The sequence below is a fragment of the Oncorhynchus mykiss genome, chromosome 17 (genome assembly GCF_013265735.2).
Source record: "Oncorhynchus mykiss isolate Arlee chromosome 17, USDA_OmykA_1.1, whole genome shotgun sequence".
Taxonomy (NCBI): domain Eukaryota; kingdom Metazoa; phylum Chordata; class Actinopteri; order Salmoniformes; family Salmonidae; genus Oncorhynchus; species Oncorhynchus mykiss.
Genome location: NC_048581.1, coordinates 2281259 through 2287799, shown reverse-complemented (window position 1 = coordinate 2287799; position 6541 = coordinate 2281259).

Here is a 6541-nt window from a genome sequence, read left to right as displayed (position 1 = left end):
GAACGTCATAATAATTTAACAATAAGCAGATATATTTTCTCTTATGTCTTACAAATAATACTTTCCTGTACACAGACGTAGAAGCTTAAAATGAATATGTGGATGATGAATAAATACTTCTACGAATAGGTAGTGTTTTAAAACACATTTGTGTTAATACTCTGTTCATTTTTCACATTCGTTTTTATTAGATGTGACCATACTTTTCCCTTAAAGCCACGCTCTATACGATACAAATCATACTGTAAACAATAGAGCAAATGCATCACATGCAACAGAATCGTCTGAATGAATTCACCCCTGATGATGCGTAAACACAGTTCACTTTCACAACTGCCACGTTGTATTTCCTCTCACATCAATTCGCTCACCTTTTCCCTTCGCTTGTGGACGTCAATGCACAACACATCAGCTGTAGGTGACCAGGAGTTAAAACCTTTCCAAACCAAACCATTTCATATCTGCTACACACAGCCTACATCGTTGTCACCATATTAGCTAAAGTAATGTCATAGTCAACACAGCTAATATAAGTAACTTGTTAGTAAACCTGCTACAATCATGACAGAGCTCCTCTGTGGAGATGCTACATGTTTCATCATTAGATGCTACAGTCCTTAAACAATGGATGTCATATGAATCTTTACCACTTGGATCTGTAATAGGAGTAGTATTTTTCCTCGACTCACCTGTGTCCCCGCACATTGACTCTGTTCCGGTACCTCCTGTATATACCCTCCACATTGACTCTGTTCCGGTACCTCCCGTATATACCCTCCACATTGACTCTTTTCCGGTACCTCCTGTATATACCCTCCACATCGACTCTGTTCCGGTACCTCCTGTATATAGCCTCCACATTGACTCTGTACCGGTACCTCCTGTATATAGCCTCCACATTGACTCTGTTCCGGTACCTCCTGTATATAGCCTCCACATTGACTCTGTACTGGTACCTCCTGTATATACCCTCCACATTGACTCTGTTCCGGTACCTCCTGTATATAGCCTCCACATTGACTCTGTTCCGGTACCTCCTGTATATAGCCTCCACATTGACTCTGTACCGGTAATACCTGTATATGGCCTCCACATTGACTCTGTACTGGTAATACCTGTATATAGCCTCCACATTGACTCTGTACTGGTAATACCTGTATATACCCTCCACATTGACTCTGTACTGGTAATACCTGTATATAGCCTCCACATTGACTCTGTACTGGTAATACCTGTATATAGCCTCCACATTGACTCTGTACTGGTACCTCCTGTATATAGCCTCCACATTGACTCTGTACTGGTACCTCCTGTATATAGCCTCCACATTGACTCTGTACTGGTAATACCTGTCTACAGCCTCCACATTGACTCTGTACTGGTACCTCCTGTATATAGCCTCCACATTGACTCTGTACTGGTACCTCCTGTATATACCCTCCACATTGACTCTGTTCCGGTACCTCCTGTATATAGCCTCCACATTGACTCTGTACCGGTAATACCTGTATATGGCCTCCACATTGACTCTGTACTGGTAATACCTGTATATAGCCTCCACATTGACTCTGTACTGGTAATACCTGTATATACCCTCCACATTGACTCTGTACTGGTAATACCTGTATATAGCCTCCACATTGACTCTGTACTGGTAATACCTGTATATAGCCTCCACATTGACTCTGTACCGGTAATACCTGTATATAGCCTCCACATTGACTCTGTACTGGTAATACCTGTATATACCCTCCACATTGACTCTGTACTGGTAATACCTGTATATAGCCTCCACATTGACTCTGTACTGGTAATACCTGTATATAGCCTCCACATTGACTCTGTACTGGTAATACCTGTATACAGCCTCGCTACTGTTATTTTACTGCTGCTCTTTAATATTAATTATTTGTATTTTTATACATAACACTTATTTTTCTTAAAACTGCATTGTTGGTTAATTAAGGGCTTGTAAGTAAGTATTTCACTGTAAGCATTTCACTTGTATTTTGATTTCATTCATACATTTCTTACATTCATTCTTTTCTTACATTAATTTATTAATATAGAAAATATAAATATTGAAAATATAAATGTTTCCATTTTTTATATATATTGTTGAATATAATATACTTTAAGGGAATATTAGTTCCAGGATCTCTGCCAGAGTTAAAGTTATGGGAAATTTAATACAGAGACATTAGCATAGTAGGACATGTAACTTAAGGTTACCTAACATAACATCTGTTCTATGATATTATAAGCCTCGTTAGGGGCGGAGTCTAGGGAGATCCAATCAAACAACGTCTGTCACGCAACAGCTAATAGCAGACGACTCCACTTCCTATGTAAGGGACATAGTCGCTCCCATCTTCACATCTAAGTACGTGTTTGTCTTCCATGTGTGAAAGGTAACCTGGTGAATATCATAGAATCAGGGTTCTGTTAGGTAACCTGGTGAATATCATAGAACCAGGGTTCTGTTAGGTAACCTGGTGAATATCATAGAATCAGGGTTCTGTTAGGTAACCTGGTGAATATCATAGAATCAGGGTTCTGTTAGGTAACCTGGTGAATATTATAGAATCAGGGTTCTGTTAGGTAACCTGGTGAATATCATAGAATCAGGGTTCTGTTAGGTAACCTGGTGAATATCATAGAATCAGGGTTCTGTTAGGTAACCTGGTAAATATCATAGAACCAGGGTTCTGTTAGGTAACCTGGTGAATATCATAGAACCAGGGTTCTGTTCGGTAACCTGGTGAATATCATAGAACCAGGGTTCTGTTAGGTAACCTGGTGAATATCATAGAACCAGGGTTCTGTTAGGTAACCTGGTGAATATCATAGAATCAGGGTTCTGTTAGGTAACCTGGTGAATATCATAGAATCAGGGTTCTGTTAGGTAACCTGGTGAATATCATAGAATCAGGGTTATGTTAGGTAACCTGGTGAATATCATAGAACCAGGGTTCTGTTAGGTAACCTGGTGAATATCATAGAATCAGGGTTCTGTTAGGTAACCTGGTGAATATCATAGAATCAGGGTTCTGTTAGGTAACCTGGTGAATATCATAGAATCAGGGTTCTGTTAGGTAACCTGGTGAATATCATAGAATCAGGGTTCTGTTAGGTAACCTGGTAAATATCATAGAACCAGGGTTCTGTTAGGTAACCTGGTGAATATCATAGAATCAGGGTTCTGTTCGGTAACCTGGTGAATATCATAGAATCAGGGTTCTGTTAGGTAACCTGGTGAATATCATAGAATCAGGGTTCTGTTAGGTAACCTGGTGAATATCATAGAATCAGGGTTCTGTTAGGTAACCTGGTGAATATCATAGAATCAGGGTTCTGTTAGGTAACCTGGTGAATATCATAGAATCAGGGTTCTGTTAGGTAACCTGGTGAATATCATAGAATCAGGGTTCTGTTAGGTAACCTGGTGAATATCTTAGAATCAGGGTTCCGTTCTATTTCAATGACTTGTTAGTCTCTCACTTTGGGGATATAGTCAACAACCATAGAGCTCATATACTCTCATATACTCTCTGATGCCAAGTCTAGACAGGATCATCCACTCTACTCATCCACTCATCTACTCATCCACTCTAGTACACTTCAACTGTGAGAGACGGACTCTGACTGACATAACGGCCCTTAGCTATTCACACAGAACAGCTTCACTGACGTGATTGTCTCATGGAGGCCTTTGTAAAGCTCCTGTGCATCGCTGACATAACGGCCCTCAGCCACCAACCTGTCTGCCGTTCTCTTCAACGTTCATGATGTGGACTTAGTGGTCAAGTTCCTCAGTGCTCCGTTCCTCTCCTTGCTTCTTTTGTATGCTGTTCTCCACTGTTTACACTTCTGATGCTGTTCTCTCTCATTTAATAAATCACTGATCTTTTCTTTTTCCCCCTGAATCAACATTCCTTTTCCATCTCTCTCTCTCTCAAGGTACTGTTCCCTTTTTACTGGGTCAGCATTGTGACGTGCTAGACACTGCCTTTGTCGTTCTGCTGCTGATGTGGGTGCCATCATTCCCTAGATGTTTCAATGGAATAACGTTAAGTCAAATATTCTTATAATATACACATGTATACACTATAATCATTGAGTAATTTAGGATCCAGAGCAACTTAAAGGAACAACTGAAGAGCCTTGCCCAACTCTCCTACCACCAGGCTACCTGCCTTAAAATATATATTCTGTTCACATGGAACACATTACAGCATGTTTTATAAGTGAATATAAACAATATATAATGTATAATATATTCAATTATTAATTTGTTTAGATGCAATACTCATAAATAAAGTAAATAACTCAACCCTGTCACAGGTTTACAACCCGTTACATGTAGACTGAGGGACAGAGCTACATGGTGTGATTTTAATCAATAATCATGCATTTATTTGATAAAAATACTTTCTCAACAAAATAACACAAATGTATGTTTGCATTCAATTATGTGCACATTTTAATATTCATTTCCCAAGTAAAAATGAATTGAAACGCCTGGGGGACATATACAAAAATATGATTTTGTAATAATAAAGTTTAAATTAATTCTATATTTATTTCAATTCATTATACTGGACATTTCAATTTATATACAAAATCAGTCAGTGGGAGTGAAATATTACCAGAGCTCAAGAATGACCCAAATACTGTTAGAATAGAAATGGTTTTCTCTGTCTGTTATTTTTTCACATCTAAATGTGTCCATACAACTCCCTTAAAGTGAAGGTAGCTAAATGTGACCACATGTAACATATGGATCTGCATTAGTATAGCATCACAAGTCCCAATGCAAAGTTACACCTCTCTTTTCTATTTTTCCAGTACATAAAACCGATCAGAATTCCAAAGAATGCCGAAGTCATGTCAGAATAGTTTTTTTTACAGGCTGTGAAGTAATATTGAGGACCCGGCTAGCCAGCCTATCCCCTACAATGTCAACTCTGACAGAAATATCTTCAAATAGATCACTTCAAATTAAACCAAATCGTGTGCACTCATGACTAGTGGTTGTCTGTCATAGTTGAAGTGTACCTATGATGAAAATGACAGGCCTCTCTCATCTTTTTAAGTGGGAGAACTTGCACAATTGGTGGCTGGCTGACACAGTGGGGAGAACAAGTATATGATACACTGCCGATTTGGAGGTTTTCCTACTTACAAAGCATGTAGAAAAGCATGTAGAAAAGCATGTAGGGGTCTGTAATTTTTATCATAGGTACACTTCAACTGTGAGAGATGGAATCTAAAACAAAAATCCAGAAAATCACATTGTATGATTTTGTGAGTACACCCCTCACATTTTTGTAAATATTTGAGTATATCTTTTCATGTGACAACACTGAAGAAATTACACTTTGCTACAATGTAAAGTAGTGAGTGTACAGCTTGTATAACAGTGTAAATTTGCTGTCCCCTCAAAATAACTCAACACACAGTCATTAATGTCTAAACTGCTGGCAACAAAAGTGAGTACACCCCTAAGTGAAAATGTCCAAATTGGGCCCAAAGTGTCAATATTTTGTGTGGCCACCATCATTTTCCAGCATGGAGTACACGTCCTGGTAATCCGTCTGGCCCTGCGTTGTGATCTGAGGACCCATGGCAAACCTTTTCAGTCTCCTGAGGGGGAATAGGTGTTAGCGAGCTGTGTTAGCGAGCTGTGCGGCTAAGCAGCTAACTGCCTATGTAACAGTATAACTTTAGACCGTCCCCTCGCCCATACCCGGGCGCGAACCCGGGACCCTTTGCGCACATCCACAACAGCCACCCACGAAGCAGCGTTACCCATCGCTCCACTACTTCAAGGTCTCAGAGCAAGTGACGTCACCGATTGAAACGCTATTTAGCGCGCACCGCTAACTAAGCTAGCAGTTTCACATCCGTTACACCTACTGATCAACCTATTGTGTGTATTGAACATTCCTATTAGACTGTACAGCTGGCTAGCTGGCTACTGATCAACCTATTGTGTGTATTGAACATTCATACTGGACAGTTTTACCTATAGAGTAGCACCACCACCCATTCTCTTGAAGTCAAAGCCACAGTGTATTGTTGCTATAGGAGTTTTTGATTAATAATCCTACTTATTTCAAGCCCCACTAAGATGTCACCATACTATTCTTTTAAAGCACCACGATGTAAGACATACATCATCAGAGTGGGCCTCCAACTTAAATGTAAACAATGGAGCAAATGCATCACATGTGAACATCACTTGATTATCGGAGGGGTATATTATGACATCATATAGAACTACTCAGACATTCCAAATCAGGCTTCATCCATATCATGAAGGTGGATATTGATCCAACCATTTCCAAAGTAATGACCGGGCTGATGGAAACAGGATATGCCTGTACACTTTTCTAAATGCCGACAGACGATTTGTTACTTCGTTTGACATGGTGGGGTCATTTTGTGTCAGTAAAAATGTATAAACGAGAAGTGGCGGCATTAATCCTTTATGCGCAAATATTGACTTAATAACGATCATGTCTTAGTTAACTTGGAG